The sequence below is a fragment of the Sciurus carolinensis genome, chromosome 9, assembly GCF_902686445.1.
Source record: "Sciurus carolinensis chromosome 9, mSciCar1.2, whole genome shotgun sequence".
Taxonomy (NCBI): Eukaryota; Metazoa; Chordata; class Mammalia; order Rodentia; family Sciuridae; genus Sciurus; species Sciurus carolinensis.
The window spans coordinates 93,356,315-93,370,528 of record NC_062221.1 but is presented as its reverse complement, the minus strand read 5'-3'; the positions used below and the strand labels follow the sequence as shown (position 1 = coordinate 93,370,528).

At 36.7% G+C, this 14,214-nt stretch overlaps 2 protein-coding genes across 3 annotated transcripts in view; one reads left to right on the top strand and one right to left on the bottom strand.

Annotated features, from left to right (window-relative positions):
• The window catches only part of Col8a1 (collagen type VIII alpha 1 chain), a 525,631-nt gene that overhangs the window by 261,400 nt on the left and 250,017 nt on the right, over positions 1-14,214 (top strand). The window lies entirely within an intron of this gene.
• Positions 1-14,214, bottom strand: part of Filip1l (filamin A interacting protein 1 like) — a 291,043-nt gene that overhangs the window by 94,974 nt on the left and 181,855 nt on the right. The gene's annotated exons all lie outside the window — the stretch shown is intronic.

The following is a 14,214-nucleotide window of genomic DNA, read 5'->3' as shown; positions in this document are numbered from 1 at the left end:
CTCCAGGACCTCCTGATGACCATGGCCACACCCTGAGCTGCAGCTCCCCATTTGCCAACACATTTTGAAGCCAGAGCGGCCATCTTGGATAATCCTGGAAGCCATAGCTCTGATCTTTAGGTGGGGCAAAACCCATCCTGAGACGCCTGCTGGAGGCTTGAAGCTCATTGTCAGGTACCTCTCCTGCATCAGGCTACTGAACTCTGGGAGGTTTCATTACTATATGACGGTTATACTGTAGATTTTCTTTTTTCTCCTTATTGAAAAAGTTTAAGTTTTTATTTCTTTACTTTTCTTGCTCTCTTTTCCTTTTGTTTACCTGTTCCCACAGAGTCTCTTTCTCCCCTTTTTTTAATGCTAACATCCAACTTCTTTTGATTACACTCTCACCCTATTATCTAGAACTTCTGTATATTCTTTTCTTATCCCATTAAGAGCCACATTCTACATCCCTCTGCATCCTCTTTGTCCTCCATTTGAAACTATAGACCTTATTGCAAATCTGTTTGTTTTACTGAAGATAATATTCGAACTCATTCTGTTTATTATGAAAATTTTGTTATTGTCCTCATAGGGGCTATTTGGTCTAGGATTGCATAGTGTCTGAATTGGGCACTGCTAATATTGATCTCCCCTGAAAGAAAGGGTTTTGGAAACCTATAGGGCCACTATAAGCCTATAGGGGGAAATCTGCAATACCCCAGATCTGCACTGCTAGAAGGGAAGATACATGAACAACATGAAAAAACAAGGAAAGAAAATGATCCAAACAAATCTAGATTCTATATTAATAGAATCCAGTGACAGTATGTTAGAAGAAATGTCAGAAAAGGACTTCAGATTATACACGATTAAGATGATTTGTGAAGCAAAGGATGAGATAAGATGCATGCAGGCAATGAATGATAATACCAATAAGCTGAAAGAGCAAGTGCAGGAAGCAAAAGATCATTTCAACAAAGAGATAGAGATTCTCAAAAAAAACCAGATGGAAATCCTTGAAATGAAGGAAACAATAAACCAAATAAAAAACAATGGAAAGCATCACCAAAAGACTAGACCACTTGGAAGACAGAACCTCAGACAATGAAGACAAAATATTTAATCTTGAAAATAAAGTTGCCCAAACAGAGCAGATGGTAAGAAATCATGAACAGAATCTCCAAGAACTATGGGACATCATGAAAAGACCAAATTTAAGAATTATTGGGATTGAGGAAGGCACAGAGATACAAACCAAAGGAATGAACAACCTATTCAATGAAATAAAATCAGAAAATTTCCCAAACCTGAAGAATGAAATGGAAAATCAAATACAAGAGGCTTACAGAACACCAAATGCACAAAATCACAACAGGTCCACACTAAGGCACATTATAATGAAAATGCCTAACATTCAAAATAAAGATAGGATTTTGAAGGCCACGAGAGAAAAGCATCAGATTACATTTAGGGGGAGACCAATACAGATAGCAGCAGACTTCTCAACCCAGACTCTAAAAGCTAGAAGGGCCTGGAACAACATATTTCAAGTTCTGAAAGAACATTGCCAACCAAGAATTCTATACCCAGCAAAACTTACCTTCAGATTTGAAGATGAAATCAAATCCTTCCATGATAAACAAGAGTTAAAAGAATTTACAAATAGAAAGCCTGTGCTACAGAATGTTCTCAACAAAATATTCCATGAGGAAGAAATGAAAAACAACAATGGAGGTCAGCAAAGGGAGGAACTACCTTAGAGAAAAACCACTCAAAGGAGAAACCAAGCCAACTTAAAAACCAAAAATAAGGGCTGGGGAGATAGCTTAGCTGGTAGAGTGCTTGCCTTGCGAGTACAAGGCCCTGAGTTCAATCCCCAGTACTGCAAAAAAAAAAAAAAAAAAAAAAAAGAAAAAAAGAAAAAAAAGAAAAAATAAGCCAAATGACTGGGAATACAAATCATATCTAATCATATCTCAATAATAACCCTGAACGTTAATGGCCTAAACTCATCAATCAAAAGACATAGACTGGCAGAATGGATTAAAAAGAAAGACCCAACAATATGCTGCCTGCAAGAGACTCATCTCATAGAAAAAGACATCCACAGACTAAAGGTGAAAGGATGGGAAAAAACCTACCACGCACGTGGACTCAGTAAAAAAGCGGGGGTTTCCATCCTTATATCAGATAAAATGGACTTCAAGCCAAAGTTAGTCAGAAGGGATAAAGAAGGACATTTTATACTGCTTAAGGGAACCATAAATCAGGAAGACATAATGATGGTTCATCCCTGTACATCAAACAAATCCTTCTCAATTTCAGGAATCACATAGACCACAGCACAATAATTCTGGGCGACTTTAACGCACCGCTGTCACCACTAGATAGATCTTCCAAACAAAAACCAACCGAGGAAACCATAGAACTCAATAACACAATCAATAATCTAAACTTAATAGACATATATAGAATATTCCATCCATCAACGAGCGGATTCACTTTCTTCTCAACAGCACATGGAACCTTCTTGAAAATAGACCATATGTTATGCCACAAAGCAGCCCTTAGGAAATGCAAAAAAATAGAGATACTGCCTTGTGTTCTATCAGATCATAATGGACTGAGAATAGAAATCAATGACAAAATAAAAAAACAGAAATTACTCCAACACATGGAGACTAAACAATATGCTATTGAATGAAACATGGATAACAGAAAACATCAGGGAGGAGATAAAAAATTATTAGAGGTCAATGAGAATGATGATACAACATATCAAAATCTCTGGGACACTATGAAAGCCTTACTAAGAGGAAAATTCATTGCATGGAGCGCATTCCAGAAAAGTATGAAAATTCAACAACTAAATGACCTAACATTATAGCTCAAAGCCCTACAAAAAGAACAGAATAACAGCAAAAGTAGTAGAAGACAGGAAATAATTAAAATCAGAGCTGAAATCAATGAAATTGAAACAAAAGAAACAATTCAAAAAATTGACAAAACAAAAAGTTGGTTCTTTGAGAAAGTGAACAAAATAGACAAACCCTTAACCACACTAACAAAGAGAAGGAGAGAGAAAACTCAAATTATTAAAATTCATCATGAAAAAGGAAATATCATGACAGACACCACTGAGATACAGAACATAATGAGAAGCTACTTTTAAAATCTGTATTCCAGCAAAATAGAAACTACCAAAGACATTGACAAATTTCTGGAGGCATGAACTCCTCCCAAACTGAGCCAGGAGGACATACACAATTTAAACAGATCAACATCAAGCAATGAAATAGAAGAAGCCATTAAAAATCTACCATCCAAGAAAAGCCCAGGACTAGACAGATTCTCAGCCGAGTTCTACAAGACCTTCAAAGAAGAACTCATTCCAATACTTCTCAAAGTATTCCAGGAAATAGAAAAGGAGGGTAACCTACCGAACTCATTCCATGAACCTAATATCATCCTCATACCCAAACCAGGAAAACACACATCAAGGAAAGAAAATTTTAGACCAATAGATGCAAAGATCTTTAACAAAATATTGGCAAAACAAAAACATATTAAGAAAATTGTGCACCACGATCAAGTGGGGTTCATCCCTGGAATGCAAGGATGGTTCAACATTCGTAAATCAATAAACATAATGCATCATGTCAATAGACTTAAGGATAAGAATCATATGGTTATTTCAATTGACTCAGAAAAAGCGTTCGACAAAATACAACACCGCTTCATGCTCAAAACACTAGAAAAAATAGGGATAGTAGGAACATACCTGAACATTGTAAAGGCTATTTATGCTAAACCCATGGCCAACATCATTCTTTTTCTTTTTTTTTCCACCATAATTCTTAATGGAGAAAAACTGAAACCATTCCCTTTAAAAACGGAAACAAGACTGGGATGTCCTCTTTCACTGCTTCTATTCAGCATTGTTCTCGAAACTCTAGCCAGAGCAATTAGGCAGACCAAAGAAATTAAAGGGATACGAATAGGAAAAGAGGAACTTAAGCTGTCACTATTTGCTGATGACATGATTCTATATTTAGAGGATCCAAAAACCTCCTCCAGAAAACTTCTAGACTTCATCAATGAATTCAGCAAAATAGCAAGCTATAAAATCAACACGCATAAATCTAAAGCATTTTTATACGCAAGTGATGCAACAGCTGAAAGGGAAATGAGGAAAACAACTCCATTTGCAATAGCCTCAAAAAAAAAAATTAAAATAAAATACTTGGGAACCAGTCTAACGAAAGAGGTAAAAGATCTCTACAATAAAAACTACAAAACATTGAAGAAAGAAATTGAGGAAGACCTTAGAAGATGGAAAGATCTCCCATGTTCTTGGATAGACAGAATTAATATTGTCAAAATGGCCATACTACCAAAAGTTGCTATACAGACTCAATGCAATTCCAATTAAAATCCCAATGATGTACCTTACAGATATAGAGCAAGCAATCAGGAATTTCATCTGGAAGAATAAGAAACCCAGAATAGCTAAAGCAATCCTTAGCAGGAAGAATGAAACAGGGGGTATCACAATACCAGAACTTCAACTATACTACAAAGCAATAGTAACAAAAACGGCATGGTATTGGCACCAAAATAGACAGGCAGATCAATGGTACAGAATAGAGGACATGGACACAAACCCAAATAAATACAATTTTCTCATAGTAGACAAAGGTGCCAAAAATATGCAATGGAGAAAAGATAGCCTCTTCAACAAATGGTGCTGGGAAAACTGGAAGTCCATATGCAACAGAATGAAACTAAACCCCTATCTCTCACCCTGCACAAAAATCAACTCACAATGGATCAAGGACCTTGAAATCAGACCAGAGACCCTGCATCTTATAGAAGAAAAAATAGGTTAAAATCTTCAACTTGTTGGCTTAGGAACAAACTTCCTTAACAGTACTCCCATAGCACAAGAAATAAAAGCAAGAATCAATAACTGGGATAGATTCAAACTAAAAAGCTTTCTCTCAGCAAAGGAAACTATCAGCAATGTGAAGAGATAGCCTACAGAGTGGGAGAATATCTTTGCCACTCATACTTCAGATAGAGCACTAATTTCCAGAATATATAAAGAACTAAAAAAAAAACTACAAGAAGAATACAAATAACCCAATCAACAAATGGGCTAAGGATATGAACAGACACTTCACAGAAGATCTACAAGCAATCAACAAACATAGGAAAAAAATGTTCACCATCTTTAGTAATAAGAGAAATGCAAATCAAAACTACACTAAGATTTCATCTCACCCCAATTAGAATGGTGATTATCAAGAATACAAGCAACAATAGGTGTTGGAGAGGATATGGGGAAAAAGGTACACTCATACATTGCTGGTGGGGCTGCAAATTAGTGCAGCCACTCTGAAAAGCAGTGTGGAGATTCCTTAGAAAACTTGGAATGGACCCACCATTTGACCCAGCTATTCCACTCCGTGGTCTATACCCAAAGGACTTAAAATCAGCATACTTCAGAGATACAGCCACATCAATGTTCATAGCTGCTCAATTCACAATAGCCAGACTGTGGAACCAACCTCGATGTCCTTCAATTGATGAATGGATAAAGAAACTGTGGTATATATATATACAATGGAATATTACTCAGCTATAAAGAATAATAAAATTATGGCATTTGCAGGCAAATAGATGAAATTGGGAATATCCTGCTAAGTGAGATAAGCCAATCTCAAAATCCAAAGGACGAATGATCTCACTGATAAGCGGATGATGACGCATAATGGGGGGTGAGAGGGGGGCAAGAATGGAGGAAGGAGGGACTGTATAGGGGGAAAAGAGGGGTGGGAGGTGTGGGGGGAAGGAAAAAATAACAGAATGATTCAAACATCATTACCCTATGTAAATGTATGATTACGCAAATGATATGCTGTTACTCCATGTACAAACAGAAGCAACATGTATCCCATTTGTTTACAATAAAAATAAATGAAAAAGAAAAAAAAAAGTCCATTTACTTTAGAGTAGGAATATTTGACTTTTTACAATAACTTTAGACAAGAAGATGTGATTTGTGTGGGAAGTCTTTAATTAGTGGTAGGATAATGGAACCTTGGGGTGTTTTGGTATACTTAAAAACTATAACATTGGGTGAGTCTTGATTTTACCCATGCACTAAGCTGTGCTCTTTATAATACCATCACACTTCTATTTCTGCTTATCTAGCAGGATGACTTCTAAAAATGAGGAAATAAATCTCAATGATTTTTAAAAAAAAATGTTCATTGAGTACCATCATACCCAGCTCAGTGTTATGCCATGTTAGATCATTAGAACACTCACTGAAGGAAATAAGATACAACCATGACTTAAGAAAGATATCTCACTTGTGCTTCCTCTGTATTCTTTGTTGTCATTAACCCATAACCACATTGCAATTACTTGTTTTTCTGTGTCCCCTATTTGGTATGCCCCTTGAAAACTTATATTGTCACATTTTTAGCATCCAGTATAAAGTTGAATGAATTGCTTTCTTGACAATCTGAAAAATGTCCCAGGGGCATTGCACAGAGTACATAAATGAACTACTTTGAAGAAAGGTATTTAGGATTGTTAATTTTGTGTGTGAACGGGCTGGGCCTTGGGATACCCATTAACTAATTAAACAAATTTTTTGGAGTTCTGTGAACGTGTTTCCAGAAGAGATTAGTACTTGAAATGGTAGACCAATTAAAGAATGTGACCCTCCCTAGGGTGGGTGGACATCATCCAACTTGTTGAGGGTCAGAAAGGAACAAGGTGGAGGAAGATTGGATTAACTCTATCTTAATTATTGAACTGGGCCATCAATCTTCATTTGCTTCTAGACTCCTGGTTCTTGGGCCTTCAGACCTGGACTAGAATCTCCTATCAGCTCTCAGTCCTTGAATTACATCACTGGCTTTCCTGGGTCTCCAGTTTGCAGATAGAAGATCATGTGACTAATTAACCTTTATTATCATGTGAACCATGTTTCTCTAGAAATTCCTGATCAATACAATGGTAATGCTTACTGAGTGCTTTCTTTGTGCCAGTTGCCATACTTAGCACTTTCTGTGCATCACATAATGCAGTAATCATAAGAACCTGTGAGGTTGGTATCATATTTTAACAGATAGGGTAACTTAGACTTAAAGGGATTAAGTATTTGCTTAAAATCAGATAGCTTGTGAATCAGATGAGAGGATGGCACCATGCTTCCAACCTTTATTATCCTAACTCAAATCTATGCTTCTAACTCTGAACTCTATCTCCTTCTATAAGGCCTTTCTGTGCAGTGTGATACTTGCTCATCATTTATGCTAGTCATTTCCATCCTCATGGCTGGCCAAAGTTATTTGGCTTCATCTCTTTAACGAGGGATTAATGCTCTTGCCAGGAAAGTTTACCTTAATGTTGCAAATTCAGGATACAGTTTAATTCTAATGTTCCACCTTGATTTCCATTTATGAGGTAATAATTTCCATTTTGATATGGCTTAATAACTCTTCTTCCTCTTTATATTTTATAGTCCAGATGGAACAGAAGTTTGAGGTTGTCTTTCCACATTGAGTCTTTGGCTTCCTTTTTTATAGAGCTGTTAAGCTAGTAACTATGAGCCAGTTAGTAGATATGTTTATCCAGTACTTATTATATGTCCTGTATTTGCTCAGTGCTGTATTGGCTGTTAGATAATTACAGATAATCAGTCTCCTTTTGACCTCACTTTTCATAATGTTGCAACATTGGTGTCTGTACACCTACGTTGTATAGAGTGAACACTGGAGTTCTGCCTGAATTATCTACAGATTGTTTTATGAGTATCTTTTCAACTATATTATAGTTCTTTAAGTTCTTCTGGACCTCTCAGAACACCAACCCCAATGTTTGAGTGCCTCTTAATGATTACACTAGGAGAATGACATTGAATATATTAACCGGATACCTGACTTCTGGTCTGGCTTTACAACTATTTAGCAGCAAGATTGGGTGTTTCTTATGTGGGACTTGATGGACCTCACTTTTCTCAATTTGAAAACTCAGAGGATTGTTCTATATTGCCCGATCTTTTCTAGCTTAAATTGTGGATTGCAAGACTTTATATTTTTGACAGTTATCTGATATATTGATTCAGTTTGGTGGCATTACTAGGAATGGAAAGATTATGAGTGGACCTGGATTTGCAAAGATGATATTAAGTTTAGTTTTGAATATATGACATTTAAGGAACAATAAGATATACCAATATCTAGATGTCCTTCAAGAATGAAAACACAGATTTGGATTTGAATTAGAGTAGAGGCATTGTCATTCTCACTAATATCTTTAGATAATGCAAGTTAAAATAAAGGCTCTTAATCATAACAATCACATAATCATAGATTGTTAGATCTGAAAGAGACATGCAAATCAATCATATAGCCAGCCTTGTTTTATATATAGTGAAACAAGATTAAGAAATGGAATTTTCCCAAAGTTCTTAAAAGCTACACCTGCAGATCTGAGTCCCCCGATTTCAAGCTCCTGTTTCGTCCCTCATTAGACTTGTTATGTTTTCTTTTAGACTGCTTTTAAACATTTCTAGTATTTTGTGTGTGTGTGTGTGTGTGAGTAATAAATTCACTAATCGTAATAAATACACACAAAAATTATTTGTAAAAATTAGCTTAGCTCTCTGGGAAGGAAAAGCAATCAAGTAGCAACATCAATGTATCCAGATTTTGACCTCTGTTAGTAAGTGGTGCTATTTAGAAACCACTGAATTGTGCAGTTACAGAGGTATGGTTTTGTGACATCTGTTGAAAGTTAAATCATGGTTTATAGTCCTAAATGGTTTTCTGGTACCTACATAAGGTAATTAATCTCTCATCCCTGCCTATGTCCTGTGTTGTTTCTGAGGTATGGTGCATAAACACCAGTCTGGTTGCATTGTAATTCTGTAAAGAATGCAATACCAAAATATGTGTTTGTGGTGGGTCTCCATTTTGTCCTGATCAAGAACTGAATCCTCAAGACAAAGGTCAAATGGAGATCTGGCATCCATTTCACTCTTTGCAAGATGTAGTCCTGAGAATATGTAATACAAATAACTCCTTGCCAGAATACTGAAGGAAATGATTGCATTTGAGTACAATGTATTCTATAACAATAGTTTAGTGTGCATGAAATTTAAAACTGCTGGCTTTCCACATATTATTCCTAAAAAGAAGACTTTTAAAGCATTGTCCTCAATGTGTTTTGCTTTATGGAATATTCTTAAAAACTGAGATTTAAAACCAAAGAAACTGAAAATTCTAATGACAATAGGAGTTGGGGTTTTATTTATTTATTTATTTTTATTCTAATTAGTTATCCATGACAGTAGAATGCATTTGTGCCTTTTGATAATCTTACATAAATGGAGTATAATTTCTCATTTTTCTGATTGTATAAATTATAGGATCACATCTGCCCTGCAGTCATATATGTACGTGAGGTAATGAGTTGGGGTTTTGGATAGATAAAAATCACATCTACCTTCTTCACCCACTATCTAGCATAAGACCTGGCTTGTAGCAGACATTTAATTAATCATTTTTATTTTTTTTAAGTTGTAGATGGATATAATACCATTATTTTATTTATTTAGTTGTATGTGGTGCTGAGATTCAAACCCAGTGCCTCACACATGCTAGGCAAGTGCTCACTGAGCCACAAACCTAGCCGTAATTATTTTTTTTAATTGTAAACAAATGGGATACATGTTGTTTCTCTGTTTGTACATGACATAAAGGCATACCGTAATTATTTTTTAAACGAATCACTGAATGAATGAATGGAGAACAGTACTAAATAAAAAAACATAATTAATACAGCCATTCATTTATGTATTTTAAGGGACTGTCCAAAGCCTTTAGAGAACAGATTTGGGCTGGGGATATAGCTCAGTTGGTAGAGTGCTTGCCTTGCAAGCACAAGACCCTGGGTTCAATCCCCAGCACCGCAAAAGAAAAGAGAGAGAGAGAGAGAGAGAGAGAGGACAGATTTGATGTTTCTTGAGAAAAACCTTGAAAGAAGTCAAATATACCCAGTTAACAGTATGGTCAATGGGGCACAAGCCATGTTTCAGTCATCTTGCCTGACGCCAGTATGTAAAATAGGCCTGTCGTAGTAGAAAAGGGTCCATGACGGAAATCTTTGTAAAGTTGCTTCAGCCAAAAGGAAAAAGAGAAGTGGTTTGTTCTTTACCAAAACCTACCAACAAAGGACTTGCCCAGGATGTAGTCAAAGCAACAGCTTGAAGCTGGGCCCTGTTGACTTTCCTGCAAAGGTCCCTATACTGCCTACATAACTGTGTATCTAGTCAATCTGGGCAAGAAATTAATTCTGCTGTGATGCTTCCCCACTTTGTAGCTACCATTTGAACTCCTTATTTGTAAAACTTGATATCAGAGCAATCTACTTAGCCAAAATATTATGAAAACTAACTTAAGACTTAAAAAATCCATGGTTGAAGCCACATTTTTATACAGGGTTGCATAATAATATTTGTTTTCTGCCATAGTAGTTATTCCAAGGCCAGAAATGCAGTAATATACATAGTTGGTTTACATGGTTCATTTTAATAGTCTAAAAGAGAATGTATGGTTTCAAAAGGAAAGACTTTTCTGTTCCATCACATCTTTTAGCCCATTGAAACTAAAAAAGAAAAAAAATTCTGCAAGCTTTTTTGCAAGTAGAGGCAAAACTGGCATTTCACTTATGGGAAAATTTTGCAAAATTATACTGACTAAAAGTGATTTTTGTTTTGGCTTTCCTGTGAAGCCAACTAGAAAGGCCAAAAATTACTGGCATTGCTTTTGTGTAAAACCTTTCACATAGACTCCACTTGTAATCCAGCCAACTACATAATTCAGGTCATCAGTGACACATATCCACGTAGTAGAACTGGTCAGTGAACAAAGTGTTGCCATGAAACATGACTATGATATTGTGATGTGGACAAACCAAACTGCACAGATTATAGCTAAGGAAACTTTACATTAACAGGCTTGGAACAGACTTTTCTAAGCCTATCTCTGCCCCCATTCGCCCTCAGTGGGAAAGCCAATTGCTTACTGATTACGACAGCGACATCACTTGGCAAACATTTTGGCCTGAACTCAACGTGTGACATCAGACTCCTTTAGGGTTTTCCACATAAAATGAATTCTCCAAAGAAAACAGAAATTGAGCCTTAATTTGAAATCCATTATTATATCCTTTAAGGTCTCATTAACTACCCTCGGCCATGTATTTCTTAATTTTTATTTCACTTCCATGTAGATATTAACCAACACTTAAAATATGAGTGCTAACCCCTCACTCAATTTTTTTTCAGAACTTCAGTCAAATATTTCTTTGTAGCTACCCTCACCCGCTGTCTTCTTTATAGGAGTTATGATATCTTTTGTTTTGCTATAAGTACAAGTATCTGCTAACTTGGGAATGGATCAGGTGACTGAGAAAAAAAGTAAACATTATTCTTTGACCCCAGAGGATGAGTTAGTCCTGCTTTTGTGAGGGGTGGTGTGTGTTAGAGAGGAAGTACTTCCACCAAAGGACTCAGTGATGGTGTTTTTTGCCCTGTCATCTGAAAATGAGGCACATTACTGCTATTTCACTGTTGTGTGAGGGTATTTACCTCACATTAGTCTTTAGTTTCCCCCACTGCCCATTTGATTAGGTAGTGTGTACTTCACACTTTGATACATGAAACCCTAAAGCAGGTAGAAGCCAGTTATGTCTCACAAGGCCTGTAGTCTCCCTGCAGACAAAAGAGGAGCGGGGAGGGTAGATGTGAATGTGCCAACAGTGCCAAGATATGGAAATTGTGATATTGTACAGGACAAGCAGAGGAGGAACTATCCGTGTTTCATGTGAGTTGAGTATAGGTTTAACATTGTCACACCCAAAGAGTTCCATCTGGAAGCTGTTCCTTGGCAAAAGGGAATAAGGTGAATATTCTCCTATCATCTGGAACAGCTGAAAACTCTCTATTCACTTTTTCCTATTTCTTGGTATTGGCATATTCAGTTTAATTATTCTTCAGGAAAAAATTTATATCCTGTAAAACTAAAAAAAAAGGATCTCTTAAATTCTTTAACTGATTTCATACATGTAGAAATACCACTCTTAATATATCAATTCTTCCTTCCCATTGCCTTTATTCCCACTGATCTTTGGTGCCAATTTCTCAGTGTTATTCCTCTTTGGTCTCTTGATTTATGTAATCATTGCCATCTGCTTCCCAGGGTTACAGTATTACTTCTGGATACACTTCCCAGCCTTCCTCCAGAAGACAGTAGAGATACAGCAGTGAATATCAGAACTGTACCCCTAGCCCTTCACATTGCCACCCTAACTCCGTATCCTCTTGCCTTCTCATGTGATAAACCCCCTGGGCAGAGACAGGCTGTGCTGCTTTATTCCATAGCAGGCAACACTCTGACTGTGATCAGTAAATGTTCACAATAATGAGAGATGAAAGAAAGTGGCTGCGTTCAGCAAGTTAGTGCCAAATAAGTATGGAGGCCAAATGAGGCCACTAGTGCCAAACCACAGGGGTTCAAAATAATATTTAATATAACATTGTCTCATTGAATAACAAATCGCATATTGTAATGTCTGAATCTAGTCTTCCCCTGGTGCCAGATTTTTTGTCTTCCTTTAATCTGCCTTGTAGATATTTCTGCAGAGTTCATAAGGGGCAAGTGAACAAGGATCTCCTCCCCACTCCCCGCTGCCTACCTTGTAACGAGCAAAAAACAAACTCCTAGAAAGAAATGGACTGGATTATGGATTCTCTGGTATTCTGAGCAAGTGTCTACCATGAAATGCACTGAAAAGAAATGAAAGTTTGCAATTAACCTAGATATTGTTATATCTTCAGTTACCTAGCTAAAATATGAATTGGAAGCTTTTGAATAAAGCAGTTGATTACTAGTGTTTCAGAAAGGGGAGCTCACAGGTATGGTTTTTTCCTGCATCTTTCTGTGATTGTTAGAATCCAGTATTGTTAGCACTGTAACTTTTATAGAAGTATATAATATGAATAACCAAAGTGAAATAAATACCTAGTAAAATTTTAACATTGCAAAGCTTGGTTATTTCTATCTTTGTAGGATTGAAAGAGAGATATAAGCAGACATGATTGCTCACACCTATAATCCCAGTGGCTCAGGAGGCTGGGGCAGGAGGATTACAAGTTCAAAGCCAGCCTCAGCAACTTAGTGAGGCCCTAAGAAACTCAGTGAGACCCTGTCTCTATGTAAAAATGTAAAAAAAGGCTGGGGATGTGACCCGGTGGTTAAGCATCCCTGGGTTCAATCCCTAGTACCAAAAAAAGAGAGGGAGAAAGAAAGAGAATAATCTTTTCGGTTTAAAATGGGTGGGCATCATTTCAAAGTTGATTTAGAATTGAGCATCAAAGCAGAACAAAATAACCTGCTCTACACATGATTATGAAATGTTTATCAACCGAACTTCCCATTTTGCAACCAGGCTTCTTAAAATACTGTCTTACAAAATAAATAAATAAATACTGGTTTACATATTTAAGCTTCTATATTCTTATTTCTTATTTATTCTTCAAAAAATTGTAATTTGGCTTCTGCCCTTCCTGCTTTTAGAAATGACTCATTAAGCTCTCCAGTATCTTGTTGCCAAAACCCGGGACATTTCTTATCCCTTTCTGTATGATTTGATGATATTCCAGTTACCCCTTTTGTGAAAGTCTTCCCTTGCTATGTTTTATTACCTTCTTTCTCTATTGTTTCTTTCAACTTTCTGCCACTCTCTCTCAGCTTCCTTTCTTGACCCCCTTTCCTCTGAAAAACTGCCATGCATTGATGTATTCCAGGGCTCCCTTCCCAGCATTCTCTCTCATAGCTTTAGCTGTCACCCACTGCAAATCCATATCACCAGCGCATCCTTTTCCAGACCTGTACTTCTGACTGTTGATTGTCTTTAGATCTATTCTTTCCACTAGGTATTGGAGAAGATCTAAAATAGGACTCCTCTTGCTCACCTCTTCCTAAATAAACCATTTGCCCCAGTCAAACTCCTATAACAACAAAAGGCTGTGCCCCATTCCCATATTTCATATCTTGGTGAATAACCGGAGTACTTCTAAATAATTCCCTGTATCCCTTTCTATTCTCACCAGTCACTAATTCATGCTGACTATACATCATAAATATATCC